We start from the raw sequence: 14272 nt of genomic DNA, 5'->3' as shown, positions 1-14272 counted from the left end.
TACACCTCAAGACTCAAATACATGCAGTCCCTGTCTATGGTCGAGTGATAATCAGTCCAAATAAGGTAAATCTGTCCTGGCTTGACTCATCACAGATGAAACACTTGCACATTTCTTTAGAGAGCTAGCTGAGAAACCACATGCTGTAAAGAAAATCACTCTAAGAGGTCAATACTTAAAATGTATGCTTTCTAAGTGATAGAAACGGGGGTAAAACGACAGCTAACGTTGGCTGAGGTCAGCTAGTTAGCATGCTAACTTCGTGATAATAAAATAAGTAATAGAACTACGAGTTAACATTGGTCAACAATGCTAGTTAGCATTCTAACTTCAGTAGATTAAGCGATAGAACTAGAGGCAAACAAACAAACAAGAGCTAACGTTGGCGGGGCTAGCTAGTTAGCAAGCTAACGTCAGTCCGGGAAAAGCAATGATAGGCATAGAGGCAAAAATAATAGTTAGCATACGCCGGGCCTAGCTAGTTCGCGTGTCAGCCTCAGTAGCAGAAAACAAGTCGTAGAGCTTAAACGGGGGTTAACTAATTAGCATGCTAACTTCTGTAGAAGAATATAAGTGATATATCTAGAAGCAAGAGTTAGTATTGACTGGGGCTAACTAAGTTAGCGTGCCAACGTCAGTAGAATTGAAGGCGTGGCAGAACTAGACCTAAAACAACCGTTAACATTAGCAAGGGATAGCTAGTTAGCATGCTAACGTCCGTGGGAGAACATAGGTGATTGCAATAGAGGCAAAACGAAATAAACAGTAGCAGGGAGACAACTCTTGGTGAGTAAAGGAATTAAGTTTGATGCTGAACTCTCAACATTTCTTCTAAACTGGTATGCAAGTAAGTAAACTAATGCTACTGCTATCGTTAGCTATGTAGCGTTAGCAAAAACTTAAAATTAGCACTTTAAAATACGCTATATGTTTATGAAATACTTTTACTGTAACTGTTTGAAAGGGAATAATTAGTATGACTGTGCACGATTTATGTGCAAATGCTCCAAAAATCCATAATAATCTGTGGATAAGCTTGTGATTTTATAACTTTTACATGCTAAATTGCAGCTGCTTAAACCTGAATATTCCTGAGTTTCTTTATGACTATATCCATAGATTATTCAAGGACAGCAACAGCTTGTTAACATGCAAATCCTTTCTAATTCATCTAATGTATTAATCATTTAAGTGTATTTAATAACCTCATTAGCATCAAGTGTTATTCTTAATATATCACAGTGACACAGCCCTGTTAATAGTCAAGGAATTTTTGTATGATACAATATGAATTGCACTTGAGGGGTATTTGATCCAACTGAGGGGCATTTAGGCCAAACTGAGGGGCATCTGGTTGACCCATGAGTCAACTAAAGAGATATCGGGGTAATAAGAAAGGCACTTAAGTGACCAGAGGGGCATTTGGATAAACAAGGGGGCATTTAGGCTGATCACAAGGGAGATTCGGCCCAAGCAGAGGGGCATTTTAGCAGCAAGAAAGGCATTTGGGTGATCCCAGGGGCACTAAGTAGAGGCATGTTTGGGTGAGAAGAAGGGTATCTGGGTGACAAAAGGGGCATTTGGACTAACTAGAGGGGCATTTTAGCAGCAAGAAAGGGCACTTGGGCGACAACAGGGGTACTTGTGCTAACTGTAAGAACGTCTGGGTGAGAAGAAAGACACCTGGGGCATTTAGGCTGATCAAAACTGACAATTAGACCAACTAGAGGGGGATTTTAGCAACTCAAAATGCCCCTGGGCACGCAGAAGGGCACTTGGGCAAAAAAGAGGAATGCTTGGAGCAAATAGAGGGGCAAATGGGTGACCACAGGGCCAATTAGGCAGACTAGGGGGCATTTGTGTTCATCAAAAGAAGCATTTCAGTCACAAAAAACACACTTGGGTAACAAATGGTGCATTTAGGGTGAATAGGAAAGACACATGGGGCATTCGGGGTAAACAAAACACACAATATACCCTATAGGTTTAAAAAATGGCACTCTGCCCTGTAAGGACAGACTGTGCCCCCTTGTGCGCGCCTCTGTTGTGACTTTAAAACTGTCTGAGTCTTGTCAGGATGGACATTTTTTGCAGTGCAGTCAGAGGCACCACAGCCGGCGGAGCGCAGCGGTGCAGCAGGACTCCCCGACTGCCTGCTCAGGCTGCACACTGCCGGACTCACATCCCATCACACCCAGCCTGTGGAGACACGGGTTTTCTCTCCTAATCCAGAACCCGAAGCGTGCAACGTGTGTTCTTTACATTATTTCCTCTCCTTCCTCCTACAGTGAGAGGGCGGATCCGCCCGTCCAGGGGAACGAGAGGCAGAGCCAGTGGAAGGAGTGGGAGGGCTTTACGGTGTTTTTCGCTGGGTTTGAAACACGGGGAAGAAAACAGTGAGCCAGCCACGCCGCCCACCAAACAAGGCGAAGCGCGCATCAACAATTTCGCAACCGCTGCTGCTGCCGCCCCGTTTAAATGCGCGGAGGAGCGGAGGAGGAGAGAGCAGACACCCACAGACAACCAGACAGAGGACTGCTGCTTTGTCCCTTATCACCCGACAGAAACAGGAACTAAACAGGAACAAAAAAAGGTGAGCGCTGTGTTTCTTCCTCGTCTTAAAACGGTGATTTATTGCATGGAGTCTGGTTGAAGCGTTGAGGAAAGTTATTTCCCGAGCGGAGGATTGCTTTGTTTTGGCCGTGAAAAGGTGGGAGCAGCATCCCTCCTCTTTGGCTTTGTCTGCACACTTTTGCATGTGTGCTGTCTTCAATCATTCGTGCAACTCGAAATGCATGAGTGTGGCATTAATTCAGGTGCAGATGTTGAATTTTACGAGCCTGTCCTCGTGTTTTAATGAACTTAAAACATTTTATTCTTGTTTATTCCCACCTTACACCAGCTGTATCTTAAAATCTCTTTACAGTGGCTTCAGCTCAACCATTTTACTCCCTTTGTTGTGTCACTATCGCACCTCCTCAGGCAGCTACAGAGATGATCCACACTAATGTCATTGTCACCCCATTGTTACAGCGATTAGATTTAGCAAAGAGAAACCCAGTGAAGTTAACTTTTACCTCACTTCTGCATTCTTATAAACATTAATAATGCTTTTATCCTGGTTTGGTGACACTTTTTTGACGAGCTCTCCCTCTGTTTACTAAAAAGCTTCCTTGGTTTCGACCACCTCTGGAGTGGAAGTGCGTAATGAAATGCAAGTGGCTTGTTTTGCAGACGCAGAATTAGAATTGATAAGTGCTCCAGCTGTGCCACAGGCCATCCTTGTTCTGCCTGATGCTGCTGCTGCTGCTGCCTGTTTTGTGTGGGGAAAATGGGTCAAATGAGGGGGATTTTCAGCAAGAAGACAGGAGATTGTTTAATGAAACACTCATTTCCCATTACATTTGCATTCAGGCCGTCTGGCCCTTCTCCTCCTCCTCCTCCTTCTTTTAACTCCGCATAATCCCCCCTTTGCTTTTTCCTAAAAAGATTTGCAGCAGCTGGACTTCCTCCAACATTTAGGATGTGTCAACTGTTACTTAATTCTCCGCTAACTTAATGGCCTGCGGGATTACTGTGTTTCGAACAAGAGTTTATGTCAGTTTGATTTCTTGTTCTGCAAGTAGTAAACCTTTTTTACTGCTTTGCGAGCTGTTTCCTCCTCGTCTGTAAAATCATTTCCTGCAGGTCTTACACTGATGGTGACATATAGTAGATGACAGTCTATCAGCTGGGTTATTTCTGGCCATTGTGTGTGTGCTTACAGCTGCACAGATGACAGCTTACTGTCACTGCAGCAGGTCTGAGCATCAAATCTACTGTAAATGTGATAAATCTCCGCCTAAACACGAGTAATTTACAGCTGCTGCTTGTAAACTACAAGGTTTTGCCAGACGTTTTCCTCGCTCCAGCCTCTGAAATGAAAAGATTTGTTGCTTTTCTCTGTTTCACATTGTCGTCAATTGAATACCTTTGGGGTTTGGTGTGTTGTTTGGACGAAACAAGGAATTTGAAGACGTCACCCTGGGTTTTGGGAGCTTGTGATCACGGCCGGATTAACCGGCTACACACAAAAAAACACATATTTGTTCAAATATTTGCAACTTACAAGCACAACGAAGAATTCAAGCTCTTAAAACAACATTTTGACACTTTAAGATTGAAGCTCAAGTCTGGGTGATAAAATACAGCCCACTTTAAAGGGGCAGTACACCAAATTTACACATCAAAACCACTGCTCAGCCTGTAAACACAGGGGGTGTAATGTCTCCTGTGGCTTTTGAGGGAGTTTCCCATTGTATGCTAAAATACTGATAAGGCCATTAGGGGTCGTTTTGGCTTGGGTTTGGAAACTCTGGGAATTCTTTAGTGAGTTTTAGGTTGGCTGATCAACAGAAAAGCTGTTTTGATAACTGATGAATCGCAACGTCAAATATTCTTATTTATTTAAATCAAAAATATTTAAATAATCAATGACATCATGTCTCTCCCTGAGAAGCTGTGATGGCCAGTTTCTAATTTAAATGGAAAAAACAGCTTGCAAATTAATCAAATAATGTAAATAATGATAAGTTGTAGGCCTAGTTGCATGATGGGAAATGTAGGAGCAAGGGTTTTTCTACCTTGACCAAACAGTCAACATTTAATGGCGTAAACTGTCGATTTTTTTGCTTTCTTCTTCTTCTTTTTAAGCTTATTTGTTCCTATTTATGTGAAATGCGATATATAGATCTATAGGGGTTGATGTTGTGCTTTAATGGAGCATATTTCCAAACAAAAATACAGTTAAATTAACATAAAGCAGCTGGTAAACAGAAGAACTGTAGCTTTTGTGGTTGGTATTGTTGTTTAGACTCAGCTGTGATGGTCATTTCCCTCTGGTGGTTCGTCGTATCTTTAACAATTGCATCACTAATGTCAGTGTGTGCATGGCTTTTACAGTGTCGGTGACTCACGAGGAGACGATGTAGCAATGGGAACAAACAGCTCTGCATGTTACAGGAACAACAGGATGTCAAACTGAGCACAGGAGGACAAATAGTTCAGTTTTACTCCCATTACTAAGGAGATAAGTTAAATCTCTTCCCCAAAGTGCATATCTCAGAGGAAGGTTTTTGTTAACACTCGCTGATCGTAAGCCCGTTCCTCCAAACAACAGTCACATGAATTCATAAGTTGCTTGTTTATTGGACGGAGTTGTGGCAACCTGTCAACCTGCCAGGTTAGAGAGTTTTTGGCAGCGAGGGGGCAGGCAGTCAAAACAAATCTGATTGTGCTCTGCTCTTAAACTGGAATGTGATGGATTTGACTGGGCTATTAGTGTGTTTATACTGATTCTAAACAGAAAACCTTGTCTGTTATTGCTTCTAATTCTTGGACCACGACCGACCTGTGAGTCCAGATGGGGCTCATTCTTACCTGGACAAATAAACCAAACCAAAAAAAAACAAAAAACTCTGTAAGTGTTCTGCTAAGCCTCTCACAGATTGTGATTTTAAAGCTGCTGTGGCATTTCTCTAAAACATTACAGTCTTTGTTTTAAGTGTGAGAGGGAGCAAAGGTCCGGAGCTGCAGAGAAATCCATTATCATGGCCATCCAAATGCAGCCGTAAGTTTCATTTGCTCAAGTTGTTGGAACAAGATAACAGACTGGACTTATATAAAGAGCCACAGGCACTTTCATTTGTAGGTGGGGTGGACAGAAATAATCAGGAGGAGCTGTACAGCAGCAGCAGCAGCAGATCAAACCTTGTACAACTGTTACAGAAGATTGGATGATTAGCTTGGGTTGCTGTCAACTTAAGTTTGTGGTTAAGGTTGTGCATCTGGTCTGGGGCTGGGGCTAGCTAGGAGCTTTTCTTTCACTTAACAAGTTTCTTTCACTTAATTTCTCGACCCTGTTCCTTGACGATCTGCGAGGAGATCACGATTTTCTTGTTTAGAACTGCTTGCATTGTATGTGATTTTGACTTCCACACAACAGGATGTGAATCTTTTTCTATCGTTTTTATTCGTCCTAACACGACTTCTGGCCTCATGCTGTCGTTAGCCGGTGTCGCTCGCTCGCTCTTGCTGGGTTTCTTCCTGTTTCTGGCACGATGGATTGTCATTGGCTGAGGGAGAAGATGAGATTGCAGTGAAAGACAAAAAGTCGGGTAGTCTGATCCCGACTGGCTTCAACTCCATCCAGCACCTCTGGAACAAACTGGAAATCCTGAATCTCAGCAGCGTTGGACCTCATTAATGCAATTCCCTGCAGCCAGGTTCCAAAATTTGGCAGGGAGACAAATTGGAAAAGCTGTCCACATACCTTTGGCCACATACTGCAAGCTAATAATGGATTGAGAATGGGTGGATGGTTAGAAACTGCACAATAAATACCCAACTTTACCAAATCTGTTGTTCCAGGTGGCGTCGAAATATCTTGAATTGCATTATATTCTCTGCTGCTTGTTTCTTGTGGGGGAACAGAAGCAAAATCAACAAGATTTCAAATTAAAAGCACATAATTTTGAAGGAGCAGAGTTTGAAAATAAAACATCTGCGTCCTTGGAAGAGGTCCAGATTATTCAGACCTGCAGGATTCAGCCGTTGCAGCCAGCGTGACAAGTCAAATCTCCAGGGGGGAATATGTCGCCTTATATCACCTACACTTACCAATATTTACTCGGCTTTGTTTAACAGCTGCCTGATGCCTTGTGTGAGCAGTTAGAGGGGATAAAGGTAAACATTGGCTTTGAGTTTGCTGAGGCATGGAACTTTAGACACTTTCATACCTTTTGATTTTGTCCTTCAGAGCTTAACTTGTCCTGGCATCTTATTCCAGCCTCCTCTTATTCAGGTGGATGTGAGATATAGTCGGAAAAAGGTTGCACTTTTCCTCTGTGTTAAATTGAAACAGGCAGCTTATTTTTTTTAGTCCCTTGATCTTATTTGTCTAGTTTCAAGTCGTGTGGGATCGGGCTGTATGGCTGAACGACGGGGAATCGGGAAGACTTGCTTCTGGAGTGTTGTGATTGAAAGTCGCTGTGTCGTGCAGCCTCTTGTCTCGTCAGTGCATCAGTTAAATAAATATGACAAGATGTTCATTAACTAGATCAATGAGTCCATGTTAGCCTCAAATTAAATACGTCGGTTGATGGAGGATTCACCGCCTGCAGGATTAAGATGACGTTCTCCATCAGGAGATATTTTTTTAGCCCTCTGCTCGTTGTTTCTGTAACCTCCTCGGACATTTTCGGCCCAGCTCCATACATCATTTCCCACTTTATTCTCTTCCCATTTCTCCTAAAAAAACCCTGCGCACTTGCCCCGTCTCCTTCATTAATTTCCCTCTCCTCTCTCCCAAAGACGTTGGCAGGTCTGCTTCCACCTTTCCCTCTGCTTCATTTGCATCTTGGCTCCACACGGCTGCCCAAGTGTTTTCCGGGAGTCAGGTGGCTAATTGGTTCCCATCTGTTGGGAGAAAGTGGCCTTTACGGGATCCTGGGTAATTTGTGTCACATTGATTTAGTTTTTTTTCCCACTCTTTCCAGAGTTCAGACTGTTATCTTTTTTGTTTTTGTCTGCTCTAGCACCTCAGAATTTTCCTTAAAATATTTGAATGGCTTTAAATTTATAATAAATAGCTTCATTAGTGGTTAATAAATCAGTCAATAATGCCTCATAAATGAGTTTTAATCCAGAAAAGAGAGAGATTGTGGCACCTTCAAGAAAAGAGCTGCAAACAAAACAAAAGTCGCTCTTATTAATAGCTTCTAACAGATCCATAAAGCATTACAAAATGATGTATTAATCACTAATTAATCTATTAATTACAGCTCATAACCGCTCTGTAAATGGTGCATCATCAGGGAGTGGATTTTCTTCTTGTCTTCTGTACTTTTTTGGTCGCTTTTCTACTGTTCTCCTGATGTGACGGTGCATTATTTAGCAACCGTCCTCATCTTTGTTTTTAATTGCTGTTCTTTTCTTTTGATTTCACAATCACCATCCGCTCAATGTGAGTTTCTTTCTGATAAAAGTTCAGAGGAGGAAGTGGGCCAGGTCTAGAAAAAAAAACCCCAAAACAGGAAGTGACAGGAAACACTGAACAAACTTGTTTCAGGCACGACACGATAGCCGTGAAAAGGACTGTTTGTTTACTTCTGCGCTGCCTGTGCAGACGTTAAGAAAACAAATAATTTCACTCAGTGCAGCAGAGACTGTTGGCTCTCGTCCACACAGCACTTTTACTTTTCTACACCTATTTACCTTTTAGTATCAACAGAGGATCCTGTGTCTGGTTTCTCAGGGAAGTGTAGACCGGTTCACTTCACTCACAGGTTTCATCAAGAATATCACAGTTTTTTTGTCCAAATATTTACAGATATTTTATTTCAGAAAAGAGACTCATCCCCTCCTTTCACCCATAAATATATTGGATTTTTATCATCCATAAACAACATTTAAAGGATGATTTTTATGGATTACAGACATATAGAGAGAGCATCTATCCCTCCAGTAGTAGTACAATATATCTGTACTCGAGATTCTTGAATTGAACTACAAAAAAACATGGATGTTAAACGAAAAAAGTTCCATTCAGCATCTCAGTTGCGCTAGCTAGCACCATGATGACTAGCCTCTTAAATTGTCAATGAAATGATGTTAGTTAGCTTACAATTAGCATATCTGATTCGCAGGCCAGCTAGCTTTTTGTTCGTTAAACTTCAATACCCTAGATCAAATATAGTTACCCCAGTAACATCATCAGAACTGACTTGATTGCAGCCCTTGTTACGATACAGTTTGATATCAGTGGATTTTTCCACTCTTGCCGCTGACAAACACCTGTGCTCTCAGCACTCATGATGAGCTCTTCACTTCGTCCTTCGCCTCCCCTCATCAGCTCTGCATCTGTGCATTTTTATTCATAATATTTGTCACATGATCCCCTCTGTGAGAGAGTGAGGGAGAGCTGTTGGGCGATGAATCAATTTCAAGCTCTTTTTTGAGAGCTTCCTGACAATCGTTGGGAGGGGTGCCAGGGTTGACCTTCTGCTGGTGGGTGTAGAAGAGAGACTTGGAATGCACAGCTGCATTGCTTGGGTAAATTTAATTTGCTGTGAAATAAAAAAGAAAAGAAAAGAAGGAAACAGGAGAGAAGAGGAAAGAGATGAGAAGCGGATGAGGTTTAAAGTGGCAATTGAGAGAAGATGACAGAAGTAACTCGCCGGAGTTGGACCTCCAAGGTTATCCCACAAATTGAGACGCTTCCGGGGAATTGCACACATCAGTAGACGTCTTATTTAATGCAGTTATCGTTTGTGTTTTTAGCTCCCTGATATCAAGGGTTTGATTGTGTGCAGCAGGCTTGTGAGCTGATACTGCTGTGTTTCCCTTTCCTGCTGCCTGACACTTGATTTGTTTAGCCGCTCTATCTATATAATGACCCGCGTGCATGCATACAGGTGTAGTGATACACCCGCTGACTCGTCTATCTATCCTCTATTCCTTTTTTTGGGGGGATTTTGGGAGGGTGGAAAGCCGCAAACCTGTGGCATCTGGCTTCTTCTCCTGCCCCGGGATTCCTGAAAAGGATCCAATTTGAATCAATCATCGTCTCGCCTGGCGTTCCTGTTGTTGTTTTGCGGAGGGAGGGTGGGTGGAGGTGTCTCCTCCGATGATAGATGCTGTTGTTTCCATTCGTCCAGGATGGATTGTAAATGGTGACGAATGGTGACAGCTAATACATTCTCTGTTGTCAGAGGAAAATCATTTACCTTGCTCTCACAATCCATTAAGTCCATGAAGAGAAGAAGAAGAAGAAGAAGAAGAAAAGTTGGATCTGCAGAGGGAGATTTCACTCGGACAGAGTGCAGGCTGGGTGATATCTGTGGATGCTGCAGTTTAGATATAAAACAAGCCTCTTTTTGTACATTATTTTTGTTTGACAGCCTCCAAAGATGTTATATTTACTCCTTTATGTGACAAAAAAGCAGCAAATCCTCATAGGAACCAGAGAATATTTCACATTTTTTCTTGAAAACCGATGATAGTCGATGGATTTCTTAGGGCCACCTATGGTTTTCCTGTTCTGACATGACAAACCATCTATATAAAGAGCCCCTTTCAGTTCCTGTTGCAGCTCTCTAATGAGGAAAAGACACTGAGTAAAAGGGATTTAGCATTGTTGCGTGAGTGAGAGTGCAATTACGTAAAAAGACCTTGCTGCAGGCCCTTTTGAAATCAGTATGGTCCGTGGACATGCCAGCTGCGTGTGGCACATTATTGGTGATTGCATCATTATGTGCTGTGCAAAAAAAACAAAAAACAAAACACAGCTGCAAGAGGAAACAACACCACAGACAAGCATGAAAGGAAATAAATACCTGAGTGGGGTGTGGATGTTATCCAGCCTTCAGGACGAAGGTCTGCGCTCCTCTGAGTCACCTGCAGCCTCGTGTCAGACATGCGTCATTGGGTGATTCGTCCACCTCCCCCCCTCGAGGACGGGCCGCAAGGTGCCATCACACCTCAGCACACCTGAAAATCCATCCGCCTCAGTGACGTGTGCAGGGTATACTCCTGCTTTGACCTTCTTTTTAAATACTTTTAGATGCTTGAAATGAATCTTTTGGAAGTAAAATCAGAGTGAGACTTTTTGAAAGTGGGTCAGGTTGTGACTTGTCCATCTGACCCCGTGCATGTCATAAACTGAGCAGCTGTTGTTCCATTTATGTGAGGGAAACTTTCACGTTGTTTGAATTTGTTTAAACTTTATTTCTTGTGACATTTACTGACAGTGCAGTGTACTCCAGGTAGGATATTTTGAACGGTGTAGCACCGTGTAAAGTCTGCTGTTGCAGACAGAAGCATTAAAAATGAATCTGTTTAGTCCACGTGATTTCATCTTAATTTAGCTCAAGGTGGACATCTGTTTTTGTGCTTATTAACACACACAGCTCATGTTCACACCCTCTCCGTGACTTTTTCCATAGCTATTTCTTTTATTTCTGTGAATTTTCCATTGTGTGCCATGTCTAAAACTGCGTTTGATGGCACGATATTTTGAGTCTTGAAAGTCCAGACTGGTTTTTGGTGGTGAATCTGTTTTGTTTGTCACATTTTCTAACGTGCATTACATTGCACCATAAATGTATAATTTTGATTTTGATTAAAGCTCGATTTGTGTGCACATTATGCTCAGTTTGCATACATAAATCTTGATTATTGCATATATATCTGTATCTGCTCCTTATGTGAGATTAATTTCACCTTAAAGCACAAAAAACTAGGATGGTAAATTTAAAAACTGTAGTAGTTTTTGTGCCCACTGTTATTAACCAGTGTCCAGGCTTATCAGATGCAGTGTTTTGGTGCCTGATATGCCTTCAAAGTGATGGTTGTATTATTTAAACTGGACTTTTAAGGTTGTTTTTTTTGCCTGGACACACAGGCTGATAATGAAGCCACAGATCTGTAGCACGAGTCAGTAATGGATGTTGTTTTTTTGTCCATAAACCTCACATGTAATTGCGTTACGAGTGAGCGAAAGACCGGAGAGGCCCCCTTTTAACTTTGCTGTGATAATTGCTCGTCATTTCATAATTTGATGAGGCTGCGTGGCTCCGCTATTCCTCAAACGATCCGGATGCGATGATTGACGAGGACTGAAGGGGGGGTCGTTTACGGTCGATTTACGACGAGACGCACGTCGGGGATTAACACGAGCGTTGAATAGAGGAGTGTATATGTGTCAGGTTTGCTCAGACGCTGGACTCGGGTTGTGTGCGGAGGAGGGCTGCGCATCAGAGGCAGATATGGAGGGTGATGGATGTGTTGTAGTTTAGATGGATGAGTCTGAGTAACACCATTGAGCTGTGAAGGTCCACAGTACATAACCCAGAGTGAATGATGTATTGGCAGAGCTACACAAGACCCCTGGGAGTCATTTACAACGCAACACAGGTGACACAACTCTGCACCCGACCTCCTGACCTTTTAATAAAACAGACGATGAACTGCCGCCTCTGGATTTACACCCTCAGCTCGCCTCAGGTGGAACCGATGCTCGTCACGTGACTTTTTGCACGTACACTGAAGCATAACCGTCCATTCTTTGATTCAGGCCGGCGCCGTCTGCTCGCTCGTCTGAGCATCAACGAGACACCTGACCCACTTTTGCTTTTATTCCAACATCTGGGGCTGTCTGCCTCGGCCGGCTCGCACGTTCTCCCTTCATTATTTATTTCAGGAGAACGCCACACTTATCTCTGACAAACACTCTTCACGAGAGCATCACAAGAGAAGGAATACCGACGCAGGCTGCATATGGTGCCTTAATGATTTTACAGCAGCTGTGAAACATGAATTTATTTATCTTTATTTTCTCTGTCCTGTTTTTGCCGGCCAGGTGAGCCGATATCTCCCTGCCTCTGTCCTCATGTACTAGCCACAGGCATCAAATTTTACTTTCAGATTTGACTGAATTTGAAAGCTATTTCGCCTCATAAAAATTGGCGTGCAGTGGTGGCTTGGTTGAGCTAGGTGTACTGGGTATATTTTATTTTTTTTGTCTGAAGCTCTGGCAGGCAGGGGCCCAGGAGGAGAGTTGTTAATATGGTTGTTGCCCCGGGAGGGGTAGGTCTGTTAAAATGTATTTTTTTTCAGGGTGACCTCCCCTTTTGAACCTGGCGGAGCTTGTTTTGGGGGACGTTCTGGCGGAAAAGGCCACACGCCGTGTTGTGTCTGCAGGGTAGAAGAGTCACAACACACGCCTGCCGTGATTGAGATTGTGTTTTATTTTTTTTCCGGTACACAAGGACACAACCCCTGAAGGGACGTGGCGCGATAGAAACCTTGGCAATGGGCTCCAATGAGGAGGGAAAGATAAAGGGAGAGGAGAAAGATTGAGTGATCAAGGGGAGGTTGAGAAGGAGGGAGGATAAAAAAGCTTGAGGCTCAAAGGCAGATGAGCAGCAGGGGAGTTTATCTGATATTTCTTAACCTACTCTAGAGGCAGAACACTAAATCTGTCAGTCCAACGCTTTGATCCTGTGTTAAATATCCCGAACAAATATGAATGAATCAGTGATTTTAGTGAATTTTTATGTAGCGCTGCAGGTAAAAAGAGAGTTCATGACAGGATTAATTGAATTTGGTTGATCATCATCTCGCTTTTCCTCTTCCTAATTTCCATTTCTATCGCATATCTGCCCACACCCTGTCCACAGGACACGACAGGGAAATTTTAAAAATGGCGGATAACATTTGCAAAAACATTCTTCACCCACAGACCAACACTGTTCCGCTCTTGCCTCTTCCTAACAGCTACATGATTACGACCTCCTCCACGGTCGCCAGAAACTCGTGGACCTGTGCTGCCCTCTAGTGGACGTACTGCTTAATACCAATACTAACATAAATGGATCATAAGTTAAAGTTTTCTTTCGTTACATTAAAGTTTATACGCTTACAAAAATCTCTATTTTATAATTGACCATTTCAGTACAAGTCAAATAAACTAAATTTAGCTAATTTTTAAAAGTTTTTGATTTAGAAAAAACACAAAAATGAAAAGAAATTTTAGTGGAAGCCATAAAAAGAATGTTCGTCTGCATAGAAAATAAAATATGTAGGAGCATCTATTTTCTTACATTAAGGAAGCATAAGAGCCTTTAGACTGATAAAAGTATCTAAAAGATAAAGAATAAATTATTTATTAATTCAGATAACAGAGTTAAAATCTACATGATTTAATCGTCTTGCCTCCTTTTTGTGACCTGTACGACAGGTGATTGTTTCCAACCAGATGGAAAACTCGACACATTTCCTCTCCCATCTTTTATCCTTTTGTGCACCTCTTCATATTTCGAATCAGATCCTTCTCTTTCTCTCTGTCGCTGCATCCATTCATGCCAATAATAAAGATGTACTGTCTTTTTAGATTTACCGCCGGCTCTCGCTCTGTTCAGCGCTGCCAGCGAGCCTGTGCTCGTCGCCAAATTTACACGCTTGGCAGCCATTCCACAGATCATTGTTGGACATAAAACAAGTCATGGGTGGCTGGGAGATGGAGGTGGAGGTGTGGAGGGGGTTGAATATTTTTCATTTCTTTCATTTCCATCCAGAAAGGACACAGTTCTGAGACAGGTAGTTGGAATTAGATGTCACATGTGTGATTTCCTTTGATACTGATAGACTAGTCTGTCACATACGTCACAGGGGAGAGCTGTTTTTTTAATGCATTCTGAAAATGGTTTTTATTATAATATACAGAAAGAGGGGA

General features: G+C 42.4%; 1 protein-coding gene across 1 annotated transcript in view; it reads left to right on the top strand.

Annotated features, from left to right (window-relative positions):
- The first annotated feature begins 344 nt into the window (after positions 1-344).
- Positions 345-14272, top strand: part of rnf152 (ring finger protein 152) — a 45284-nt gene continuing 31356 nt past the window's right edge. Inside the window, exons 1-2 of the mRNA XM_018679255.2 lie at positions 345-786; positions 2289-2593. The gene's annotated coding sequence lies outside the window, so the exon portion shown is untranslated. The remainder of the gene's footprint in view (positions 787-2288; positions 2594-14272) is intronic.

This window comes from Lates calcarifer, linkage group LG24, assembly GCF_001640805.2.
Source record: "Lates calcarifer isolate ASB-BC8 linkage group LG24, TLL_Latcal_v3, whole genome shotgun sequence".
NCBI classification, from domain to species: Eukaryota; Metazoa; Chordata; class Actinopteri; family Centropomidae; genus Lates; species Lates calcarifer.
Note: the sequence above shows the minus strand (reverse complement) of the source record. Positions and strands in the feature narration are given on the sequence as shown.